At 38.4% G+C, this 25,315-nt stretch overlaps 1 protein-coding gene across 2 annotated transcripts in view; it reads left to right on the plus strand.

Annotated features, from left to right (window-relative positions):
• Nucleotides 1-25,315, plus strand: part of TMEM135 (transmembrane protein 135) — a 166,083-nt gene that overhangs the window by 108,363 nt on the left and 32,405 nt on the right. The gene's annotated exons all lie outside the window — the stretch shown is intronic.

Raw genomic sequence — 25,315 nt, forward strand, 5'->3', positions numbered from 1 at the left:
AACAGTCTGCGGATAGGGGAAAGCTATTAATTTGAGAGTTTCTAAAAAGCATTCATGCTCCATGCATCAGCAGGCTTCTCGTTGTATATTGTCCTGCTTCCAGCATTATAGCCCAGCAACCTCTGAAAAGTTTAGAAGTTGGTTGAAAAGCTAGCAGAGTTGAAGTTGGACACCTGTCTGTATGAATGCTGATGAAACAAAAGCTGGGCAAAGGTATAAATGCTGTGTGATTATGGAGGAAGCTCGCTGTCTCCTGTTTATGTCTTGATAACGAACCAGTTTGAACAGAAAACCTGGAAGCTGAGTGAGAACTGACCAGAGCCCAGAAATATTTGGTGAATTCCTTCCTGACCTGACAATGCAACATTGACAGTTGAACGAGTTCCAAGCCACTTTCTCTTCTAAAATTAGTCTCACTGTGCCAGGGGTGACGGATATCCTGTTGAGCAATCATCAGGAACACTTAATTTCTTTGTCTCTCTGGTTATAGCAGAGGAATTAAATTACAGGGCTGGGTGGTTTTGGGTCCATTAATTTGATTCTCAGAAGAAAATACCATGTTTTTTTGTTTTTTGTTTTTTTTTTTTGTTTGTTTGTTTTAAATAAACACCAACAAAAACGACACGATGGATAAGTTGAAATCGATTTATTTGAAAAACATCAGCACAAATCAGTTCATATTCTTTTTTCTGAGTTTAATCAGTATTGGGGTTAGAATATCCTTGCAGAGATTGATGGTGTACACTCCCCAAGGAAACCAGAGCCGGAGCCTCTGTGCACAAGGTGTGTAGCTGTGTACATAAAGCTGTTGGGTGGGAGTGCATTTACTTTGAAGAACAGACTTGGAATGGAGATGGATGCAAAATGGATATGTGATCTGAACAAATAAAAAGCTGGTCAGTTCTGGCAAGGTGGAGGTAATATGCTTGTATGCAAGTGTCTGTGGGGAATGAAAATTCCAACTGTAATTGTTGCAGATTTCCAGTGAGTGTAAGTCAACAGTGTCCCATTCCCATAATAAAAGGAAACACTGTCACAGGATGTATGAACAGGATTAGCACGTGGGAGGTGTATAAATTTGTCTTTTTGTTGAACTTTAGACTTAAGGTGTTGGCACTGCTTTTTTTGGTTCTTTTTGGTTATCGCACTCCAGTAAGAACTTGGAACAGTGAGAGAAACTACAGAGTGTGATCTGAGTTGACTGAAAACGATTTATTTAGAAGGATAGATTGAGGTTGTTTAATTAAAAAATAAAAGGGATGACTAAATGTTTTCATGTCTGTATTATAAGACTGCTGAAAAGTTAAAGAGGATAACAGTCTGCTGTCTCTGGTGTGACAGAAAGGACAGGACAGAACAGGATATTTACTCTTACAGCAATGTATTGTAGCAGGGATTAATTCATGAAAATAGTGAGGAGGAAAATCCTAGGAAGGAAGCAGTGAAAAGATTCCCTGGTGAAGCTGAATGTTGTTCTGTCCTTTCAGATCTGCAGGAGCAGATTTTGGATAACTTGGTTAATTTTGCTTAGGGAAAGCAAGGGACCATTTGTCTTCCTGAATCTCTTCCATGTTTTAATTCACATTAATAGCTCTCATGCTGTGAAATATTTAATGTGATAGCTGTCAAAGGCAGTAAAGCCTTTGGAAGAGGATAACTTTTGTGTGCTTTTCAGAATGCAATCTGAAAGATAGATCCAGGAGGAAGAAAATATTACAACTCTGTGCTGTAGATACCAGTAAATCTTGTAGAATGTATGGAGAGATCATTACAGAAGTTGTTTGGAAGATAGTTTAAGATAAATATTGTAATGAGATACTGAGAAACTTCATCATGCCAAAGAAGGAAATATCAAATAGAGAAGAATTTGCCTATTCTTCCATGGTGAGCAAGCAACGCAAAAATAATGGTGTGCAGCATCTTTGAAAATTAGGAAAGTGAGAAATGTAGCTTTTCTAACACACATCAGATTAAACAGTTCTTCCACAATTTGTAATCACGGTAATAGAGTAGGAGAAAAACTCCTTCTCAATGAGTACAGACAACAGAAAAGTCAGTACAGCTGCCCTTGGAGTTGCCCAGTTTGTTTGGACTGGGATTGTGAGTTGGTCATTTTATCTAATGTGTGAATTCATCGTGATCACTTCTGGTAAGATTTTGGACAGTCCTCAGAGGAAGCCTCTCTGGGTCTACTCAGCCTCCTGCCTGGGTTAGATAATCTCCCTGTCTGTTTTGACATGTGAAATAGAAAGGAGTTGGAAGAGTCATTGCAGTGCTTTTCATGTGTTGAGTGGTTCAAAATTATTTCAGCCTTTTTCTAATTACAAACAGATTTCACATAAATAGTGTTAGAATTACAGAAAAGTCTCAGAAAGATTTTACTTGAGTTCAGATCTGCTTAGTTTAAGGAGTATTTTGCCATTGCCTGTACAATGCTCTTTACTGCTCACAAGCAACTATTGACCTGAAAATAAATAGAGTCCTTCTTTGCTCTGTCTCTGAACAACTTGGTGTCCAAGATGTCTTCTTGTCCTTCCCACCCTACTAAAAAGTCCAAAGAGATGCTGAGAACAATAGCAATCTTGATCACCAAGATCATATATAATCCCTTCCATCATTAAAGATAAAATCCTAATATCTAAATGGTGTAACTTGAAGCTTAAAGCTTTCTAAAAGGAGACTAAATGTAAGTATGCCTCTGTTCTATCAGAACATGACTGATTCTTGGCACTCAAATGACAAAAATGAGAATGAAAGCAAAGTAATTGGTATTTTTTTAGTTCATATGAATTACCTGATCCAAGGTCATTGGGATCTCTGAACTGAGATGTTTATGAATGTCACTATCCATCATTCTGGTTACCTTTCCTGTACTGCCACGAGCACTCTTGCAGCTCCACAGATAACTGAAATAAGGCAGTATTTTTGCTCTGTGCAGCAGGATGGTTTCCCTCCTATGGCTCATACCATGATGCACATAGCTAGCTCATCAGCAGCAGCACTGCAAGCCAGTTGTTGGAAGTGCTTGAGATGAGCAGGGAAAGCAGAAGTGCTCCTTTCAGCACTGGCATGGACTTTTGTCGTTTTAAAGTGACTGCATGTAGAATCATAGAATCATAAGCATTGAAAAAGACCACTAAGATCACCTAGTCCAACCATCAGCCCATACCAGCCTGACCTGAAGTGATCTCTACTGACCTGTAACATGAAATGTTACTTGAATTGCAAAGTTAAGAGCTGCTATCTGTGTGAGGGAATTAAAATATATTCTATGCATCAAGACTTCCAAGTTATCCTTTGGGTTGCCTTGTTAAGTAATGATTAGGTTGCACTTATTTTTTGTTGATTCTGGAAGACAAACAATCCAGTAGGTTGTTATCTACCAAAAGGGAGCAAAATCTAGATGTCTCCTATTGTAGCATGCTTGTACCTCTGTCCTTTGATGCACTCTGGTTGGAAATATCTCTATATCAGATGTATGAGCTGTGGTCCGTGGAAGAGTAGACAAGTTCTCTATTCATTAAGAGAAGATCCCTTTAATGAAATGAGATTTATCAGTATCTCATCATAACATTTATCTTAAATTGTTTTCTGTAATGGTCTTTTGGACAGTCAGATCCTGATCCTCCTAGCCTGTCCCTTTCTGGGTGTTTTACACTGCTTGAAGCTTCACCATGCAGCCCTGATACATACCTCTGGAGTTTCCCCAAATATCTGTTGGACTGTTCAAGCATTGTTGCATCTACAGCAGGACATCAGGGAAAGCAAGGTGCTAAATCTCAGATTAAAAGAGCTGTAGTAGTACAATTAAAACCAGCAACAACTACACCAGGAATAGATAAAAGTGAGGAAGAAGCCAAAATGAAAAACAAATTCAGCATAGCGATACAGAAACGAAGAGTGAAGGGAAGGGAGGAAGATTGGAGAGTCAAAAAAAAAAAGATGATGTCAGCAGACTGGACAAAGAATAGAAGAAAAAGAACTGGGAAAAATAGCAGCTGAAGTGCAGATGATAGGTTTACAAGCAACAATGTTATATTTACAGGCAGAAGAAGCATATTTTAGTGTCTTATTTTTTTCTTCTTCTCAATCCTCTATTACAGTATTTTTCTGCTTATACTAACATATTTTCTCCAAAATGTCCTTCTTTGTTGTGCTCATTTCTTCTGAAGTGCCGAAATCATGCTTAATTGATTTTTAGTTAATTGTAGTACACACTAATTTGTATAGTGCAGCCTCTCATGCATGTATTTAATGCACACATACAGTTAATCTGTTTGAAAGAGGATTCTTTCTCCTTCTACCTCTTTTTTTTTTTTTTTTTTTTTTCCTGAAAAACTTACTGAAAGGTGTAAGAATTGAGCCTTCCTGTATCTTCTGGAGTTAATTTTCAGATGTCATTGAGCTCCTTTGGGAATTAGTTGGACTCCCCTGTTTGGCTTGAAGGTCTTTTCCAACTCAAACCATTCTCAAACAGTTTTATGATCCATGTTATAATATGTGATAAAACTGTGGGTTTTGAGGGAAGTGGGTGACTCAGTGTCAGTTCTCCTCTATATATTTATAGAAATTTGCATTAACACAGAACTTGCAAACTATGCAACAAGTGAACACCTAAATGCAGTCTACACAAACAGAAAGTCAGGCAATTTGGCTGAATATATGTTGTCTGGCTGCAACTCTGGTTGCTACAGTAGTTAATCCAGTGACCGTATGCTCCCATCATCTTAGACATGTTAATACATCTGCTCTGCACACTGGAAAGGAAAGCACCCTGTATGGGCTGTAGCTAGCTATTATGGGAAATCTGATGGTTCTGATGATTGATTGATCATAAGTTGAGCATAAAGTCTGCCTTCTAGGGGTAGATTCTGATGTTATTTTCTGAAGCAGTAATTTCAGGCCATCAGAAGTTACTGCTGTGCATGCACAAAGCAGAACACGGTGTTCTCAAACTCAGAGTTTGCAGAGCTCACAACAGAAAGCTCTTGATCTTTTAATGTAATTTATATTATATAATGATGGGAAGAGGGTAATGAAAAATAGAATGAAAAGCACATTTAAGAAGTGCACATGCACTGCCTTATACTGTCATTAAGATGGAATATTGAAACTTGTCTAAATTCACTGGAAACCTTAAGAAAGATCCTTTTGTTTGCAGAGCCCTTTATTCCATCTCATTAATGAAATCCTAGCCTCCCAAATTACAGCTATTTACTCTTCTTTCCCAGTGAAACACATATCCTGTAATTTATTCAGTATTTTTTGACATGATATTTCAAAGTGTCTTTATTTATTTTAAAAATGTGTGGTGCCAGTGCTGAATTGGACTCTGTCATTTAATTGTTTAAGCTCCCTTTTGTACAGAAGCAACTACTTGAGAAGTACTTCTGCTTTTTTAATATTCATCTGTTTTTTATTGTGGAATGAGCAAACTTAACAGTTGAAGTTAATATTCTATGGATTCAATATCAAATCCACTCCCCCTTTCTTACAAGGTTTGTCTTTTACATTTGATGCAGAAATACAAGAGTACATTAAAACTCCCCTGCTGTTGAATTTTAGGGTTAATTAGAAAAATTAGGGTAAATTAGAAAATTCATTTGGGTAAATTAAATGAGATTTTTTTCGCGTGCTTATATATGTATGTTTTAAATGCCCTTCTGTAAACATCTCAAGTTCCGTGGTTCAGAGAATTATTTTGATAACTTCCATGGAACTTCATTTCTGAGGTATTTTGGATGACCTGATGAGTCAGTGAAACATCCAATCCTTTAAGAAACTCTACAAATATCAATTAATACTATTTAGTGAAAGCAGGAGTAAAGAACCATGGCAGAGCAGCCAGAGGAGGTAAGCTGGTGGGTTCACTCTTGCATTTCTCTGACAGAGCAGTGGTGTAGAGTTGCATTATTAGTTCAAATGCAAGTATGTGTATAAAGGTGAGATGTCTGTCTTCTTGCATAACAATACAATAAATAATCAGAAAGCATTTTTCCTTTTTTGTTTACGTGGAACACATTTCTCTTTTATGAGACTTCCACTGAATTTCTCATTTTCTTTTCTTTTGTTCTCCTTAACACTTGTAATGCCATGCAGTATGGCTTGGGTTTAATTGACAGGGAACCAGCTCCAGAGGTCTGCTGAACTTCCATCATCATGCTTGCTGCACTCACAGGAGCAGCAGACTCATCTCTCCAAGCCAGTGTTGTGAATCCATCTAGACCTTACAGAATCATTTTGTAGAGCCATAGAATGGCTTAGGATGGAAGGAACCTTCAAACCCACACAGTTTTAACCCCCTGCCATGGCCTGGTTGCCCCCCACGAGCTCAGGCTGCCCAGTCTATGTTATTATAGAATCATAGAATGGCTTGGATTGGAAGGGACCTCATAGGTCATCTAATTCCTACCCCTGTGCAAGGATGCCAGCCATTAAATGAGGCACCAAATTGGGTTGCCCGGGGCCCTATCAGCACTGATACCCATAATTTGATCTAACTGTTTACAGTAAATAACTCAAGTCTCAAACTCTTCTTTTAAATAGTAAGTTCTAAGAGGAGAGCAAACTCTCTTAGATGGAGAAAACAAAAAGTGCACAATTTGAACTGAGCTGTGACATCTCCATTCTGGCACTGAGTGTCAGAACTGGATGGCCCATACTGGATTATCAAAGTACCTCATTTGCAAGGCACCAGATCTTTTTTTTGCTTATTTTCTTCCCCTGATCTGATTCAGAAACATGATATGCTCCTGCAGCATTACCTAAGCCTTTATTCTGCTCAAATGATATCTCCCGAATAGAAGTGATCATTGTCCTTTATGGTTTTCTAAAGCAGATGGATACCACCTCTATTCCTTTGAACCTTTGTTGAAGGAGATTTTCCACTCCCGCCTCATACTATTTTTCACTTTGTTTTTCAAATTAAAAAGCTGAGAGTGAAGTGAAATAGGTAGGCAAGTATTTTAATGCTGTATTATACGCATCTTCAAAACAGCTTTTGTAGTTTGAATGTATGAGCTGAGTTAGATGATGAGGAACCTTAACTCTGGGAGCTGAACTCTTGGATTGGTATTTGATCTCCTACTCCTTCAGCATGCTGAAGGGCTGTATAATTGGCTTTCTCAGTGGTTGTGTGCAAGGAAAACACTGTTCTGTCTAACACACATCTATCCCAGCCTGTTTTGTGGTTGCAGCTTTTCATACTGAGGTACTTAAGTATATTTGCCCAGAGAGCTGCGGTGCCCCATCCCTGGTTGTGTTCAAGGCCAGGTTGGATGTGCTCTTGGCAGCCCGAGCTGCTGGGGGGCAGCCAGCCCATGGCAGGGGGTTGGAACTGGAGAGGCTTTAATGTTCCTTTTAACCCTTGATTCTATGGTCTGTTCACTAGCAATATATCTTTTGCCAAGTCAAGAAAATACACTTAAAATGATTGAATTCTCTTTGTTTGGGCTTTGATGCTTTTAAACAGGTAGAACTAATTTTATATTAAGCTCAGGTTCTTTGCTGCTTGCTGTGGATTAAATAGTGCAAAAGATTTAACCATTAAATGGAAAGGAAGAGATACATTTGGATAGAAGTATCATGTGTACTTTGCATGGTATAAATCCAATTTGCCTGTTGTAGAAGAACTGAAATTGTGATTTTAGTTACATATATTAAATATATATTACATATTACATATATGTTACCTATATATATTACATATAAAATTAAAAATGTAACCAAATATTCATTACAGAAATATTTTCTTTTGGATTTAAAATAGAACACCCAATATTGCCAACAGTTTGTTTACTCTTTCAAAGAAAGCACTAACTTTTGAATGCACTGTGAGAGACGATGTTTCCTTTTCCATGTTTGGCCACTTTCAGACATATGGCAGATAGACTCCTGGAGCTTATTTCAACCTCTTCTTTCCAACAGCAAGCCTTGCACTGGTTTAACAGATTGCCCTACGTGTGGCTGGATCTGGTTACCTGGACTCCTCAATAGAGGAAACACATTGTTGCAGACAAGTAGCACAAGAATTAGAACGGTACAATAGGGAGTATTTTTCCACCATTATCACTTTTCATTGTGGATTCTTTTTCAGAGACGTAACCGCGGCTCAGTGAACCAGGAAGGTGTTTACCTGCAAGGTGATCTGGCTGTAAGGGGAGAGGCTTTTGAAGTCTACAGTTTCAGGCGTCTCTATCCAGAGACATCCCCAAAGGAAGAAAAAGAATGTCCCCTCCCCATTTTCAGGTTTTCTCCATCAATCACAAAGGACTTTTGTCCCACTGCTGTATCAATGTGTTTAGGCTTTGGTGGTTTGTCATGTTCCTGTCATCCTTAAATGCAAAATAAAGGAGGGGAAATAGCTCTTCTGTCTCAGGCGTAGAGAATTAACTGCTGTGGACGTTGGGGACCTGCTCAGAGCCAGGCTGGCATGGCAGTTTGGGTGATGAGAAAGCAAAGCAGATCTGATCTCTGTCTTTGATCCTGGTCTGGAAGTGTCAAAGTCCCCAAGTGGCAGTGCAGTATGAACATGGCACCCATCTGCTTTAATCCTGATGCTGGAGATCCACTCACAGAGCGCATAGATGGGATTCTATTTTTGCAAGATTCAAATCTGGTGGAGATACTTTGTCTATCTTTACGACTCGTTATCAAACATTATGGATAGTTTTCATACAATCATAGAATCACCGAACTGTTTGAGTTGGAAGGGACCCTCAAAGGTGATCTAGTCCAATTTCTCTGCAGTGAACAGGGACACCTACAGCTCCATCAGCTGCTCAGGGCCCCTGCCTTATTTATTTCCTCCCCCCTTACTTGTTTTCCTATGAGGTTTTTCATGTATTTGTGTTTTCTATATAGTAGATGTTTGGCAGCTAATTGACTTCTCACTTATATCTGAGGCACTTAACATTGCACAGATGCAGCAGTAAGGCAGAAGATTTAAGGAGCATGCAGAAGGTCAGGCACAAAATTTTTGGTAGCGATGCAGTTGAGCCATGGAGTTCCAGTCCAGTTCCTAAATCACAGTGCTGTCATTGCTGCATTCCTGCTACAGTACATAACTTAAATAATGTGGCACACTACAGAACTGTTGCCAGAGAACCACCATAGGAATTAGTGTGTAAGTTGCAGGCTAAGGTGGAGTTTGAAGCAAATGAACACTAATTCAGTAGATTTATTCTTCATTTCCTTTTTCAGCAAAAGCTGATATTTCTATTCTATGTCTGTCTGAGAGAGTGAGAACATGAAGTTCAATTTCCTAATATTCTCTTTTCTTTGTAACCAATCTGAAAAGAGAAGGGGAGAAAAGAGCTGAACAACAGTGTGCGCAGTGAGAGTAAAGCTTTCCTTTGACTTTGTGTAATTGCCTTATGCACTGTTTTCCTGGGGAACTTTGCACATCAGTTAGGATTTTAGCGATGTATTTTTGTGACATGGTGAAAGCAAAGCTCATTTAATGCTTTTCTACTCTGATTTCTCTTGTTTTCATTACTCTCCCAGCTCCTTGGCTTAATTTCATTTTCCCAACTGTTTCCTGTCTGTTCTTCCTGTTTCTGCTGCTCTATTAAAAATAGTTATCTGGTTTTGCTGAGCTGAGGGATATGTATGTGGTTGCTCATTAAATTTTGAAGAACAAAATCTTCCTGACACTGAAGAGAGAAAGAAGAGATCCCTTTGAGCAGCAGTTATGTATCTGTTCAGATTAATTTGTTTATGAAATGCATTTAGGAAAACAGAGTTGCTCTAAGAGATAAATCATAACCAAAGGGGATGGACTCAATTTCAGCTCATCATATGAGTGTTACCTGTGCTTATCTGATTCTGCAGCAATCCTTAAACAAAGTGAGCAGCACAAGGACTGCAGAGAGGAGGAAGGAAAAAGAAAAAGACACAGAGCTACAGTTCTTGCAGACAGTGCCACGGTCATGAAATACAATTCTCACACTGGGAACTCCTCTTCATGTGTTTCTGATTTGATAGCAGTCAGGGCAGAAAATCTCCATTTCATGAAAAGCAGAAGGCAATTACATAACGTTAAAATCTACGTCTATGGGAATGTATTTATAAAATAAAAAGCCTTTCTGTTTATGTAAGGGCTGTACACAATTGGGATCTTTCATGTGGAACTACTGTGAGACTTCAGTAGATTCCCATTCTATTTCTTTCTAGAGGATGGTCCCAAATATGGTTTTAACATGTGACATTTCTATTTCATTTTAGAAACAAGCATATTTTTAACACAGGCATTGGAAATACTTGGAATTCTGTTCCTGTGAGCTAATTGCTGACTGGAATAGGAAAATAAGAGCTTATTTGTGGTTGGGTGTTTGTGGTCTTTCTTTTGGCGTTTGGCCCTAAGATAAAATATCAGGGAAAACACACTGATGGAGAATGGTATCAAACAGTGTATCCTGGAGGTAATTTTAAGCCTGTCAAATGTCTGATACTTTATAAACATTGAATTACATTATCCTTCTTCATTCTGCCTTCTGCTCATACGTTATTTGGTTAGAGGAGTGTAAGTGATGACGTAGATGATTTTCACAGACATGCTTCAGTTCATAAAGGCTCAATTTCACTGAAAAAGAAACTGCTGCATAAAGGCAGCTTCTGCTGTGAAACTGAGCCTTTGTGGGCCATCTCAAATATGCTGAAGAATGAGACATTCTTTATTCTTTTTCATACAGTTGGTAGATAGACTAGGAAACATGCTGAGAGAAGGTGTCTAGTAGTACATTTTATCCAAAATAATTCTTGCCCCAAGCTAACCAAATCTCATTAATGTTACAGCAAACTATAACTCAGAACCTGCCAATGCCCTTACTTAATGAAAGTATCTACCACATTATTATCAAACCTCCATCTAACCTATAGCCGTTGTTCTAAAATTCAGTGGCAAATTTTTAATTGACTTTCAGGAAACTTGAATTTCACTTACAGTGCATAGCTAAATAGAAGTGAAAAAAAAGCTGAAGAAACATTGAATTATGTAGTATTTTGCTATGAAGAGTAAGAATGAAGGTATTTTAGGTTAAAATTTACTTTAAAAAACAAAACAACAACAACAAAAAAAAAAGAGAATACATTAGGAATTTTGAATAGTCATTCTCTTCTATGCCAGGGTACTATGGGATTTTTTGTAAAAATATTATAAGTTCATATGAGAACAAAGAATCATAGAATGGCCTGGGTTGAAAAGGACCACAATGCTTATCCAGTTCCAACCCCCTGCTATGTGCAGGTCACCAACCACCAGACCAGGCTGCCCAGAGCCACATCCAGCCTGGCCTTGAATGCCTGCAGGGATGGGGCATCCACAGCCTCCTTGGGCAGCCTGTTCCAGTGTGTCACCACCCTATGGGTGAAAAAAAAGCATATTTAAATTATTTTCAGTAAAACATTAAAGAAGTGTTTGGCCCAGGGTCATGCAATAAATTCTGGGATGGTTACTCAGGTACACTCTGAGAAGACACTTAGAAGAAACAAGGACTCAAATAACCATAAGCATAGCTATTTGTCAAGGATAAATTGTGTCAAGCCACTGGACTTCATTCTGTGAGGATATCAGGCTCTGTTGGTTCAGAAGTAATAGTGCAGTAATAGAAGTAATAGTGCATATCATCTGTTTTAGCTTCAGTAAGTCCTTAGGCACTCTCATAACCAAGCCATTGAAGTATACTGAAGAAAAAAAACTCACAAAAAGTGTTTTAAAATCAGTTGAAAAACCCAAAGACTGAATTTACTATCAGAATGGAAATGTCATTTGGGGATGACTGAATCATAGGATGGCTTGGGTTGGAAAAGACCTTAAAGTCTAAAATTCTTCTGATGTATGCCATGCTTCTGTAACAGGGAAGAGTATAATGCATTCTCTCTTCAGTGAGAAGCAGAAGAAATGGTAGACTGAAATTATTGGTTGGAAATTATTATATTGGAACAACTTTCTAATACTAAGACTAGCTAAAAGGTAGGACAGTTTTTTTCAAGTATGGAGAGATTCAATAATTCATTGTGGAAGACTAGGTTAGACTTGAAGGGTAGAACTGAAGGGGGAAGTTCTTTACAGAGAGAGTGGTGAGGTGCTGGAACGGCTGCCCAGAGAAGTTGTGGATGCCCCGACCCTGGAGGTGTTCAAGGCCAGGTTGGACGGGGCCCTGGGCAGCCTGGTCAGGTGTTAAATGGGGAGGTTGGTGGCCCTGCCTGTGGCAGGGGGTTGGAGATTCATGATCCTTGAGGTCCCTTCCAATCCTGGCCATTCTGTGATTCTGTGATTCTGTAACTGTCATCAGTTTTTTTAATACAGAATAAACAGCGAACAATAGGAATTTCTCCTCTTCCTACCTTCTGTACTTCTGTGTAATTATTCTGTATATCTTGGGATATAACTGGAATTATTTTTCTCTCATTGTGGTTACATGTTGATTTTCAGCTCAGGAGGGCTTCTCAAGTGGACAGGGATTTGTAAGTGGAGGCTAACTGGGTAGCATCAAGCTAATATAGAATTCTGGATATTTGGATCTGATATTTTAAAATCAAATTTCCATTACCTGCAAGAGTTGTTCCTGTGTTAGAACTGAACAATCACACCTTAAAGAGTATCAATTAGAAATGTTTTGTGTAAGACACCAAGGTGTCAGAGAATTGTGGACTGTGTTTAGCTGTAAACCAATAGCAAAATAAATAATGTGTCAGTGGAGCATCAAAGATTAGTCATGTTGAGGAGTAACTGGAACATCTTTGTGATTTAATGCAATATAAAATTGCATATTAGTGGTCATCTGCGGGGTCACTGGTATATGTTTTTATGCATTCATTCTAGGAGTGCAATGTCTCCTGTATAAACAAAGGAAACAAAGATTGCAGCCCTGATCTTTCCTTAACAGCTATTGTAGAAAGTTGTTTGAAGTGCTGTCAATCCTGAACCCTCATCACTGGTACACTGGAGATACCAAGTAGCTTAAGGTTTTCCTGTCTTTTCCCTTACAAAAGCTGACTCAGTGGAATTTGAATTTAACCAATACTCTGCTGTCACAGACTCAGAGGTTAGTGCCAGTTTCTTGCTGACGTCTTTTCCCATGGGTGCAAATGGTAAGACTTATATTGAAAGCTGAACTTCTGAAGCATTATTTGTGGCTGAAGTGACACTGTGGGAGGAGTGTAAGAGTTTTCCCTTTAGTGCTGCGATTTGATGGCAAAGCAGCATCAGTTGTAGTTTGGTCAGCAGAGTTCAGTCAGTAGTTGGAAAGAATACAACATACAAACACTAACAACATACTCTAAGTACATTAACTTTCCTCTGGTTGGACTGGATGATCTTAGCAGTGTTTTCCAACCTTAATGATTCTATGATTCTAGGCTGTTATCAAAAGTATTTAATGTGTTTTGCTAAATGCTTGAGTTTGTTTTAACAATGGATATATAGTGCTGGGTTTCTTCCTTAGCCAGTATAATATCCATACTTTTCTTGGAGAGTATCTGACACATTTGTTTACATTACATACATTTTGTATGCTCAATTTGTTTATGTGACTGTTACAGTGTTTTTGCTGTCTATATATGTATCAGTTGCCTTTGGGAAGCATTGGGGTTGGACAGATGTAGATACTGTGACATGCCAAAGCAGTCTGTGGGTTTTTTCTATACTATACACCTCCCAGCACATCCTGATTTAAGATACGTTCAATTAATAGACTGCTAATGTTTATTTAAAAGTATAAAAATTCACTTTAAAATCCTATAGTGCAAAATCCAGTGCAATTGCATGCACGTGCACACATTGAAAAGCAGCTTTTTTGTAAGGATGTAAGGGCTTAAATCAACAACTGATTACATCATCCCAAAGTCGATCTCTGGTGTCTGGTGTATTTAAAATCAAGTACCTTATCCACAAACCAGAGAAGTTAAAATCTCTATTATGACCAAGTGATGCTGACTTTCCCATTAGAGGAATGCTGGAGGTTTCCCATTCACAACTGAGATGGTCACCTACGGTGAAGTGTTTTTTGATGTTTTACTTTACTTGCAAAAGCAGGCAATTCAGAAAACAAGCAAAACTCCTCCTTTAGCATCTCAGAATTATTTTATCTAACTTGATAACATAGAGATAAAATTGAGTCAAGTCAAGTGCTTTGAGCTGTATGCAGTGAGAGAATTCTTTCCTTGTACAAATTCTCCTTGTCATACTGTTTAACGGTAGACTGATGGTAAGCCTCAACGTGATATGTAGACATTCCTCTTGTGTGTGACCACCGTGCAGTGAGCTATGTGCACAGTGATTGCTTTGGTAGCCATCTGCTTGATAATGCTTATCTTTTCCACTTAGCTGGAAAAGATTACCTGACATACTTGGCATTCGTTACAGGAACAGGATGCCTGAGCTCCTCTGCATGGCATACTTCTCCAGGGCTTAAGGTGCTCTTGTCTCTTGTCAGATCTAATCCAGTGCAGATATCTTCTATTGCGTCTTATCTCAGCAGGTAGAAGATGGAGCTTATCTGTACGTTGGTGATTTTCCATTAATCTGAGAGTTGTCATGTGCTGTTATTTTACAATGTGCAGTCAAATGTCATTTCTAAACAGCATTTGACAACTGTTTTATTTCACACAGAGAATGACTGCAGCATAAATATGAAGAGGGCTGAAAGAAAAGGAAGTTTAATAGACTGCATTGTTGGTATTTTAAGAGACATTGCCAATATAAGATTCATCTGGGTTTTTAAGAATTAATTTTCAGTTCCTCTTTACTTTTAATATCACATGTTGTAGTCCTACAAGATTTTTTAATATTTTAGACCGTTTCAATTCTGGTATAATGATTATGTTACTCATTCTGGAACAGGCTGCCCAGAGAGAAGCTGTGGATGCTCCATTCCTGGAGGTGTTCAAGGCAGCCTGGTCTAGTATTAAATGTGGAGGTTGGTGGCCCTGCCTGTGGCAGAGGTGTTGGAGCTTGATGATTCTTGGGGTCCCTTCCAATCCAAACCATTCTTTGATGCAATCAAAGAATGCTAACTTAGAGCAGATAGTTACAGTGAACACGGCTGTGAGCCCTCGTTTGAGAAGGACTCAGTAATACAGAATATGCATTGGTTCATTTACATGATAATATAATGTGTATATCTTAAGTAGTAGATAAATACAGAAAAAAGATGCAATTATATCCCACAAAACGTTTATTAGAACCAGATAATTGTCTACTCTTTTCTTCAAATGGTCCAAATTGAGTTTGACTGGATGACATTTACAGGTCCCTTACAACTCAAACAATTCTGTGATTCTGTGGTTCTGTTGCTCAGATAATGCTAAGGTGATGGATAGGAAATTCATCTGCAGGGATTGATTTGGAACTAGAATTTCATTTGAGGAAAAATAAAGCCTAATGATGGGGCTTGTCTAAAAGAAATGGCTGATTCTCATGGGAAGAACTTAAAATAGGAGCCTGCCAAGTAAAAGGAACACCTTGTGGACAGTGGAACTATATTATGGTGCACTTCACTGTTTAATTCCTCTGCAGCTGCCTCCAGAGATAGCGACTTGTTTATAAATCTTTACCTTTCAATTGGACAAAGCTTATTTCTTTTGACTTTTGCATCTGGAGAGCCCAGGCAGGACTGCAGGCCTCGGATTCTAATGTTGTGGAAGTCAACAGCTCAAAGCAAATCCATAGCAATGCAGGTGCAAGGTTGAGAACCCATGAAGTGCTTTATGAGTTACAGCTTCAGCAACGTGTCTGCAAAACACATTAAGGAGATGCTCAGTGAGTCCTGAGCCCATGAAACAGTCATATAGGACACGGAATGAGGCCTTTCTGCTATGCAGAAGAATAAGAAATCTTTTAGCTCTTTACAAGGCTTTTTATACCTCCTTGTCTTAAAAGATGATGTCAGTGAGCTCCTGCCTGCATAACCATAGGCAGCTGTTCAAGCTCTCAAGGTGTAGGCACTTGTGGTTATCTCCTTTTGTATGTGAGTTCCCTTTGTGACTGTGTCTGACCTAATTGAGACTGGTTGAAGTGACATTCAGAAAAAACACTCAAGTGCTGACTGCTTCTCCGGCTATATTTGTTGTGTTTAGCACTTCACATCAAACTTTTCTGACATTTTATTTTATTTTTCCAAATTAATTTTGTTTTAAATACGCAAACAAAAGCACATATTCCAAATGTAACTGCACAACTGAAATAAAATTCAGTGTTTAAAGGATGAAAATTATCCAGCTGGATGCTGTGCTAACTAGATGTGTGTTCAAATATTATATAGATTCTTCTGAGGTTATGAACATGCGTAGAAATTATTGTACTGGAACAGATCGATGATTCATCCAGTCCTGCTGCGAGCTGCTGGTATAGCATGCCAAAGCATAAATCAAGGACTTGATCAGGATTTCAAGTCTGTCACGCAATGCTTAGCCCAGCTGGAGACCTGGCAGCTGAGTACAAGTCACGGGTGATGACGCTTCCCCCACCTCCATCTTCTGACCCACAGGAGGCCTCATTCTTTCACTGACCTAAAAAGTCTCAGCACTGGAAGATGCTTCCAGAAAAATCGACAGTGGAGTGATGGAGTTCTGGAATAAACCTGCTTGCTGACATTTGGTCCCTGCTTGCAAAATTCGATCATGTAGCCAGGAGTGCCCATGAGAGCCAAGTCTGCACCTCAGATCTTCTCTGTCCATCCTGTCCAAACTAAGAGTCTGTTCTTTGTGAAAAGACGTAAAGACCTGGAAGAACAGAAGTCTGATGTAAGCTGGGAGATGTGTGGATTGCAGAGTCTGTGTAAAGACATACATGTCAGCTGTAAACAGTATTTACATCATTTTTTGTCCATATGGATTTCAGTTCTGCTAATTAGCAACTAGTTGCCCCTTTCTTTTGAGGAAGACAAATTATGTTTAGGTATAACCTCAGATCTGCACTTTCAGGGAGCACTGAATCATGTGGAGGTGCAGAGCAAATCCCATGTATCTGTAATCCAAGAAATTGGAACAGTTTCAGGATGTGTAGCCAAGTCTGCCCATCATGGTGGCAGTGAGGCCTCAGAGTATTTAAACAAGACTAAATATGAATTTAGGATATGTATGAATGCCCTTCTTGAAAAACTGTGTGAGGGATCTTCCAATGATGAAGCACCTATTAAAAAGTGACAGGGAAAAAGTCACAGAGGTTCATGGGTGTATGAGTTGAGAATCCTATAATAGGAGGTGGGAAGAATTTCCCCTTCCCTCTTGAAAGCAATTAAGAGCAAACATGATAACATACTTGAAAACCTGGCTGTTGCAGGTTGAATAAGTACAGAGAAAACCAAGTGGAAGCGCTCCTGCTGAGCATCTTGTGGGTTACCCTGGCTGCTGTAGGGCTGAGAAATTCTTCAACATTGACAACATGAGTGGATGATGCTGATGTGAGTTGAGGTCATGGTATCCAGCTGGGAAAGGAGACATCTTGTGGGCTTGCCTGGAGTCCCACTTAGAACAGCACATGTTTGTGCTGCTCTGGGCTCTGGCAGTGACTGGATATTCTGCTGGATATCTAACAGAGCTCTGGCTGGATGGATATTGTTAGGGATCTGTCACATTAGCAAGTGACATTCTGGTTAATTTGGATAGATCTTGCTTGGGTTTCAAAGCTGTTTGAAAACTTTCTTGTGAAATAGTACATTAATGAACAATTGGTGGTAGAAAGCACAAATAATATATCTTTTGATGTCAGACTTGGAGAAGAAATTGGCTTTTAGATTAATTCTTCCTCCACCCCTTTGTTAACTCTGTTGTTTTTGTTTTTTTTTTTAAGAAGATACCTATTACAGTGTTTATGTAATATGCCATATGTCAGTGTACTTTGGGCAGCATTGATTACTATGGATGTTTGCTACAGAGTGAAAGCTGACATGCTATAGAATGTGGTTCTGAGTAAATTAAATTCTGTATTTAGCATATTCTGATATTTCTTATTCATATCACACAATTATAAAGGAAAATAAAGTAGTCCTTCTCAGCAGATAGTTCCTGTCTAGAAATCAGATAGGAATATAAAATAAAAATTCAAATTAATGTATTTATGAGAGATATAATCAAATGTGTTATATGACATACGAAGATTAGATGCAGATGTATGTTAATTTTATGCTACAGTTAAGAATTCATGAAGTGTTGATTAAGACAGAGGTTCTGTGGAGATCCTTGAAGCACTGTGCAGACGTTCATTTCATTGAAAATCTGATTTTGTCATAGAAAAATTTGAACAGATGTAAATCTGTAAAGTTTGCTGCATTGATTTCTTCAGTAGTTTGTGGCAGTTCTCAGTTTTATAGCTGTTTTCTGTCAGATTTCTCCTGCCGTCAGCAGAGCTCTGGCTAAAAAATGTGACTGGTGCCTCACACACAGCTGATTCTACAGTTTGAGTAGTGCCTTCTATTTATTAGGACATTAATAAAACCATTAAAAAATTATATAAAGTTATATAAAACCGGCACCTGCCAATTTTTTCGACACTTCTGCTTGCAATCATGGTTTTAATAAAGGGATCCCACTGTTTTGTATTGAAGAGACATATGGATATAGAATGCACCTAGCAATATATGTAGAGGAACATTGTCAGACACTATCCTGTGATTGCATTTCGAAAGTAGATACAATTTACAGATTAGTTTAGGAAAATAAATCATTAAAATATTATTTTGAAGATGAGCCAATTCATGTATTCCTGGACATTACCCAGAACACCCAAATCTGAAGCCGTGCTTTACATCTCTGAAATCTAAATAGATTCAACACAGCCTCGAACCATTTGCCTGCATCCAACTGCATACCATCCATTTAGAAAGTAAGGTCTACCTTCTCTTCTCCCTTTCTTCTTCCATTTTCCTTAGCAAAAGACTTCTTGGTGGATGAGCCCGATGAGTTTCTGTTGTAGAATCACTGAATCATTAAGATTGGAAGAGATCACAAAAATCAACTGGTCCAACTGTCAATAATAATAACCCATAATAAAGTCACAAGATTCATGTCTTAGAAATGTAGTGTCCCTTGTTGAGAATCGGATGTACTTATTCATGATACAGCTACGCTTGGAGAGCATCACAAGATAAACAAAGGGCACGATCCTGCAATGCAGCCTCTTTCCAATCACGATCAAACAGTAGATGTCCATCTTCATTGCAAGGGACTTGGACTAGGTGACCTTTGAGGGTCCCTTCCAACTCAAATTATTCTATGATTCTGTATCTCTGTGTTCCAACAGCCTGGGCATGCCAAAAAGCAAATGCTGCTAATGAAGACGGATACTGTAGGACATGACAAACCAATGTACATTAATATACATTTATACCAGGGAAGACTGTGATCTATGAAAAAGTTTGGCCAAGTTCAATAAAACTCCACACTTTTTTGGTACGTCCTATGTGATGAACACATTGAACACAAAGTGTTCTGAATTTAAAAAGCTTCTTTTTACAAAAGAATAGAAAATCAAAGGTGAGTTTCTCTCATATTTGAAAACATATTTAAACAGGAGGAAAATATGAATATCCCAAATCGTAACACTTTGCTGTTTCACATAGATTTCTATTTTATTCTGCACTTATCTGCAAATGGAAAATGTTCTTGAAAGTTTGCTTTCATTTCAGGACTGTAGTTGATGCTGTGGCAGCTAACATGCTTGCTCAGCTTCTCTGACCTGCAACAAAAGCATTTTCCAACAATAAAAACAAGGAACAGCAACAAACAGCAAATTTTCCTTTCCGTCATAGTTTTACAATTTCACTGGGACCCATCTGGTAGGAATAAGGAAATTTTTGCCAGTAAAGTGAATCACTGTGTCTAGAAATACATACGTGAATGTACGCATACAGACATTTGTGTGCAAGCCAGTGTCACGCTGTAATTTTTAAAATAATGCTGGGAATTGAGAAGGATGAGGAGTAAAAAGTAATTTATAACTTAAACAGTTTACATTTAGGTGCACAGTTAGGGTTTTGCAGGGACATATCACAGTGTTGTGTTTTCTTCTCGTGAAGTACAGCTCAAGCCATCAAAGCAGGGTAATGGTCAAGGAAATGGTGGAAATTAGAGCCTGCAGTAGAGCCTGTATCTCTCTGTGCAGTTGTTTTGCAGTGCTTCCTTCAGTGTTGCACAAAAGAAGAGACATGTTGTGGTGGATCTGCTTTTATTTAAACAATTATAATTAAAAAAGAACACTTTAAGCTGTTAATTTAATGAAATTTTAAGAGACAGGCTGGATGAACTGCCTTGCTTGCTTTAAAGTAGGAATGAGGCAGTTTGAGCCAGAAAAGGAGTTAGAAAAACATGATTTATGAGAGTCCGCATCTCAAAATATAATATATTGAATTTAATATGCAACTTCTGAAAATCATATTGTGAACATATGTTAATAGAAACTTTCCACAAGAGCAGATGACAAGATGTGAAAAAGATAAGGTGAGGAGAGTTTGTTTTTCTTAAGTGTGTCTATATTCATGTTATCCTTCTAACAGCCATGGTTTCTGTCAGGGGAGATAAGTGCACAACCTCAGGTGTATTCGTCAAGTGAATTCCTAACTGAGCTGCCAGAGCTCAGGGAGCGTTGGACAGTGCTCTCAGACATTGGGTCTGAATTTGGATGGTCCTACGTGGAGCCTGGAGTTGGACTCAGTGAACCCTGTGGGTCCTTTCCTCTCAGGATATTCTATGATTCTGTGACCAAGGCACAGTGGCTGCAAGATGAACCTGGTCCTGCACAGAGCTCAGGAACACACCAGGATCTGTACACATGGATGAGTTTGCTGTGCCATCTACTCAGAGATGAGTCTACAAGGATTTGATTGCTGGTTTAAGTATTAATGAAAAAAAGCAGAACTCATTTCACCCGTTTTTCGACTTTCCTGCTCCTCCCTTATTTATCCACACCTAGAAAAGATGACTGTGAATGGCTAACGTGCCTTAAAACTTGTGTGGTCGTTCATAATGGCTCCATGTGGTCGTTAGTAATGGCTTTAAGTTGGTTCAGGGGAGGTTGAGGCTGGATATTAGGAAAAATTTCTTCTCAGAAAGAGTGGTGAATTAAAAAAAAAATACTATTTTTAATTTCACTGGTGAATCAAAAAAGTCTTTCTTGGATTGAAATTCATCCGATTGCTGACAACATGTCTAGGGTCATCTTTACTGCTTAATCCCTGCCCCTAGTCAGGGGCTATAAAAGAAGCAGTTTGCAGAAGCTGCATGCAGTCTTCTCTGTATAAATCCAGGGGAGAGATAACAGGGCTGTCCTGTTTTCTGTCTTCTGTGATAGTGAGATGATCTTCTATAAAAGACCATCATTCTGTTTTATTTAAATATAAGAAAAATAGTCTGCAGATGTGTTTAGTGGTGGGAGGTATCATTTCTTGATCCCGGAAAATGTTCCAGAATTTAATCACTGAATGAATAAATAATGATATTCTGTATGGAAATACCTAGTATCAGAATTTTTGGCATCCTTTGTAATGTAATTGTGAACTTTCAGAGCACAAAGCTGATGGATATTGCTAGTTATTAATTTGAAACATAATTTCAATATCAGTTTTAAAGTTAAGTTACTGTTTGTAACTATGCCAATTCCATATCAACAGGACCATGAAAACTTTATGTACAAACATCATAAAAGGGCTGGGCAACATCAGTGTCTAGTACAACAGTCTACGTCCTCCAGGAGAGCTTTATTAACCTGAAAGGAGAAGTTAAAGATGTCATTCCTCCATTTTCAATCTCTGCAGCTCCATGGCACTCATTTGCGAGACAAAAGATGGTCTGACATGTTTTCTGACTGAATCAAAATAAAGACTCTGGGGAGTTCCTGTTGTTTGAGCACACAAATATTCTAAAGCTTTAAGTCGTGTACTGCTTTGAGCTTTTGTAGGGAGTTCGTGAATGCTCTGTACATTCAGTATTACTCCTCACTGTGGAGAAGACACGTAACTCTGGAATATTTGCACTGAGAATAGGAATGCACGACATTCTGATTGATTGTGTTAGAGTCTTAGAATCATTAAGGTTGGAAAAGACCTCTAAGATCACCTAGTCCAACCATCAGCCTGTCACCACCATGCCACTAACCATGTCCCTCAGTGCCACATCCCCATGTTCCTTGAACACCTTCAGGGATGGTGACTCCCCCACCTCCCTGGGCAGCCTTGTGCCAGTGCCTCACCATTCTTCTTGAGAAGTTCTTCCTAATATCCAACCTGAACCTTCCTTCTGACCTTCCAGAGAAGATCTACTGTAGTGATTGCTATCGTATCCACATCATAAATATAGGGGTAAAAAAAACCAACAAAACCAAACGAACAGTGAGAACTTTTTCTGAAACAGTGCAGAAGGCATTGAGGCTACGCACTGTGCAGATTACTTGTGTAATAAACCCACCTCTGTTCCCTGTATGCTAAATGTTCTTGTACACATTTTGTTCCTGCCCATATGGATGGAGCATGCATCTCAAAATGAGGAAGGCATTAATGAGAATACTCTGGTTGACTTTGGCATGCATAACACAGCTGTTGGTTATTTTATCCTTTCAAACTGTCAGAACAGATACTTGAGCCTGGGCTGCAAGATATGGCCCTGGAAGAGGACATGTCTCTGAGGAGTTTGGATCTCACCATTAGTTGTAGGATATATATGCACTACAAATAGAACTAATAAAGTCCAGAACTCTGGTATTCTGGACTAAAGATGGAACTTTTTACCCCAAAAGTCACTTGGCGGCATTCCACCATTCCATTTGTTGTAAGCACATCATGAAATACGTTCATCTCTGATTACTGCATGATGGTGTTTTGCAAGGTACAAATGCGCGGATTTTTAATTTAGAATGTATTTGTATTTTTATTTAAAATACTTTTATAAAAGAAATCGTTATATTTCAAATACTTAACAAATAAGTGAATAGAGAATAGAAAATATCCCAAATCCCCAGACACCATCCTTTACTTCATCAGAGATAAATCAACAATGTAAAATTGTTTTTCCACTAATGCAAAAGTTTCCCAGCTGTATTTAAAAGTATGTTGATGAAAAGTGATTCATAAGGTGAAGTAATCCTTTTTGTACAGTTCTTTTGGCTGATTTCAATCAAATTACACCATAAAAGAAATATTGGATTTGATAGCAAATTGTTTGTGTTCTGAAAGTCAAGGAAGTTGGCTGCCTAAATGGCTGTGCTGCTCTCTGATGGCACTCTGTTCCTCATCTCAGTCGTGGTCAGTATGTGTTGCTCCCCTCTTTGTTGTAGGCTTAAGCTTTAGCTACATTTCCAATATCCTTCCATTGTGAAATCATTCTTTTCTTTGGTTTAAGCATTTTTTAAGGCTGTTTTACCTAAGTTGTCTACTCCACAGAATTCTTACTAGCTAAATATACTCGTAAAAGTAATTAAACTTAAAAAGTTTTGGGGTAGCTTAGAGGTTTTTGCATTATGTTCATTTTATCTATTGTGTTTTCATTTGAAAGGAGAATGCGTTACTGTGTGTATAATGCTAGATGACTTAAAACTGTAACAAATAATTACAAGGATTTAATAGAATGGGGCAAACCTCTTTATCCCCTTTTGCATGAGTGACTGGGAGCAAAAGGTTGTGACCCACAGGGTCAAGAATACTGTGTGGAGTGTTTGAGTGCAGTGGATTTATCAGGCAATCCCATTCAGTCTCAGCTTTCCCATTGAAACTGTCCTGATGCTCTGCAATTAGTATACACCAGTTACTGGGGTTGTAATGTTCTTCCTGGGTTTTGTTTGTTTTGTTGCTTGTATAGAGTACTGATTAGGGCTTTTGAGTGTGGAATTTACTCGCAAGTGATTTATTTTGTATCTCTAGGATGGGTTCCAGCTGTTTGGGATTTTTTTTTTCCCTGGGAAATCTTGGTTTCGGATAGCAACCGGACTAACTAACTTGAGAAGTTATAATCAGCTCTTGATAAACTTGCCTTTGTAGAATGAGACTTTTATTTTCTACCTATCATTATTTCTGCTTTCGTTATCCTCCTTCAAAATCAATTCCGATCTTTTACTGCTTTAAGCATTAAATGAAATGCTGATACCAGATTTATAAGAATCTATTGAGTAAAGTTAGAACTGAGGATGTTACTGAGTCTGTGTATTCTAGGAAACCCGGGGGATGATTTACAAAAGAATGTGCCCTAGCTTAAGCTTCTCATTCAGAAATTAAACCCCTATTGATACACAGAAACAGACTCCTATTCATATGTTCCATATGATTTGTAGCATCCTAATCCTTGCTATGAATCCTTTCCTTATTCTCAGTATTCTCAGACTGAAACACATAATTTCACAACATGGCTTCTTCACATTTCTTTTGGAAAACGTCAGCCCTTCGTTGATTAGAGTTTGAGTTGTCTCTTTTCACATGAACGATTGGTTTCATAAGCCTGTTGGAGAACAATTTATTTCTAGTTATTTAAAACTTTTCTCCGTGACTACATATTTTAAACTTACCATGAATCTGCATATTTATGCCTCTACCTCATTTTTAAACCTTTTATTTCTTCCACTTTTACCAGTACTCGTATTTCTGACCCCCAACAATTAGTGTATTGTGTGTGAAGCATATCACTGTTCTGTGACAATGTAGTATGCCAGTAGCCTGTGGAAAATAATGAGTAAAACTGCACTGAGTAAGTAATTGGTAGGCTTAATGACCACGCAGCTCGGATGTGCTGCCTGGTTCACAGATTCAGAAAGACCTTTTTCCCCTTTTAGAGTAATTTTGTTGATTTGTGGTTGTAGTAATGCACGGCTGTTGCTGTAGTTCCTTGCTGGATTACGAGGGACATTCTGAAACCATAGCAGTTCATTCCACAGTTGGCTTCGGCATGAATTGCACTTCATAACTTTATTAGGAACACTTGAAATGGTGTAGGTCCAAGAATCACCATCTGCTATATGAAGTTTGTAAAACTGTTTACATAACATTGATTAGTGTATTAAAGTTGTAAAAAGAGGCCAAGAACATGTCACTGGAACTTGCATTCATCTCCAGCTAATTACTGCAAATTAAAAATTAGGCAGCCTACTCTAATCTCCTTTCATGGCTATGCAGCATCCAGAGCAGATTGTAAGTCAGTATCAGGTGCAGTTTGTGAAAAGCCGTGTTCTGGAAAGAGAGGTGGAGAAACGTAATCCTCTGAAGAAAACGATCCAAAGGCTTTGGATATTACTGAAAGCTGAACTTTTTTTTTACTGTAGTGGTGTCAGAGCTGAAGGAATAATTCATGGTACAAAGCTTGTGCACTGGTTTTCTTTATCTGCTGCTAAAATGTGTCTCAG

Source organism: Lagopus leucura, unplaced genomic scaffold (genome assembly GCF_019238085.1).
Source record: "Lagopus leucura isolate 7727_CA_CO unplaced genomic scaffold, USGS_WTPT01 Super-Scaffold_702, whole genome shotgun sequence".
In the NCBI taxonomy this organism is placed as follows: Eukaryota; Metazoa; Chordata; class Aves; order Galliformes; family Phasianidae; genus Lagopus; species Lagopus leucura.